Source organism: Meles meles, chromosome 2, assembly GCF_922984935.1.
Source record: "Meles meles chromosome 2, mMelMel3.1 paternal haplotype, whole genome shotgun sequence".
In the NCBI taxonomy this organism is placed as follows: Eukaryota; Metazoa; Chordata; class Mammalia; order Carnivora; family Mustelidae; genus Meles; species Meles meles.
In genome coordinates, this window is record NC_060067.1 from 23,466,803 (window position 1) to 23,468,814 (window position 2,012).

Sequence of the window (2,012 nt, forward strand, 5' to 3'; positions counted from 1 at the left end):
GGCATAAAAACAGACACAGACCAGTGGAACAGAGTGGAGAGCCCAGATATGGACCCTCAACTCTATGGTCAAATAATCTTCGACGAAACAGGAAAAAATATTCAATGGAAAAAAGACAGTCTCTTCAATAAATGGTGCTGGGAAAACTGGACAGCGATATGTAGAAGAATGAAACGACCATTCTCTTACACCGTACACAAAGATAAACTCGAAATGGATAAAAGACCTCAACGTGAGACAGGAATCTATCAGAATCCTAGAGGAGAACATAGGCAGTAACCTCTTCGATATCAGCCACAGCAACTTCTTTCAAGATATGTCTCCAAAGGCCAAGGAAACAAAAGCAAAAATGAACTTTTGGGACTTCATCAAGATCAAAAGCTTCTGCACAGCAAAGGAAACAGTCAACAAAACAAAAAGGCAACCCACGGAATGGGAGAAGATATTTGCAAATGACAGTACAGACAAAAGGTTGATATCTGGGATCTATAAAGAACTTTTCAAACTCAACACACACAAAACAGATAATCATATCAAAAAATGGGCAGAAGATATGAACAGACATTTCTCCAACGAAGACATACAAATGGCTATCAGACACATGAAAAAATGTTCATCATCATTAGCCATCAGGGAGATTCAAATTAAAACAACATTGAGATACCACCTGACACCAGTTAGAATGGCCAAAATTAGCAAGACAGGAAACAACGTGTGTTGGAGAGGATGTGGAGAAAGGGGAACCCTCTTCCACTGTTGGTGGGAATGCAAGTTGGTGCAGCCACTTTGGAGAACAGTGTGGAGATTCCTGAAGAAATTAAGAATAGAGCTTCCCTATGACCCTGCAATTGCACTGCTGGGTATTTACCCCAAAGATACAGATGTAGTGAAAAGAAGGGCCATCTGTACCCCAATGTTTATTGCAGCAATGGCTACGGTCGCCAAACTGTGGAAAGAACCAAGATGCCCTTCAACGGATGAATGGATAAGGAAGATGTGGTCCATATACACAATGGAGTATTATGCCTCCATCAGAAAGGATGAATACCCAACTTTTGTAGCAACATGGACGGGACTGGAAGAAATTATGCTGAGCGAAATAAGTCAAGCAGAGAGAGTCAAGTATCATATGGTCTCACTTATTTGTGGAGCATAACAAATAACATGGAGGACATGGGGAGATGGAGAGGAGAGGGAGTTGAGGGAAACTGGAAGGGGAGATGAACCACGAGAGACTATGGACTCTGAAAAACAACCAGAGGGTTTTGAAGGGGCGGCGGGGGGGTGGGGGGGGTGGGAGGTTGAGGAACCAGGTGGTGGGTAATAGGGAGGGCACGTACTGCATGGAGCACTGGGTGTGATGCCAAAACAATGAACACTGTTATGCTGTAAATAAACAAATTAAAAAAAATTAAAAAAAGATTGTGGGTAAATTAAAAAAAAAAAAAAAAAGCTTGGTAACGTAGACCCAGATCCCATAAATGTGGGATGCAGTTTCATTTCATGATGATATACATCTACTGAGTGACTCTGGGGTGGCGGGTCTGGGGCCAGAAACTGAGGTGCAGGAATGAACGCTCCTGGACCTACTCTCTCTAGATAGATCGTTCAGCATCCAACCCCGGCACCGCAGCTGAGTCCCAAGGGCCATGGGCTCCGGCCCCATGTAGTACAGCTGCTCCCCGAGGCCATGAGCAGCTTCAGAACTGAACTCAGCTCAGGATCAGGCAGAAGCTCGGACAGGGTTTCGGTAAGGGTCTCTGCTTCTCTTGCTTTAAGAGGGCCAAAGTCAGAAATGTGTGAGCTCAGCCCATTGTGAGATGTCCCAGCAGGGCCCTCTTAGCTGCTTTTCAGCTCATTGGGGGATCAGGGATCACTCCAGAGCCACGTAAATGGGAATTGGAGAGGGGAAGGTGATCACTCCAAGTAGCGGGTTCTCCATCCTCCGCACGCGACAGAAGGCTGGGCACCCAAGTCACTCGGTGTGATCCAGCTGGGGCAGGATAGACCTG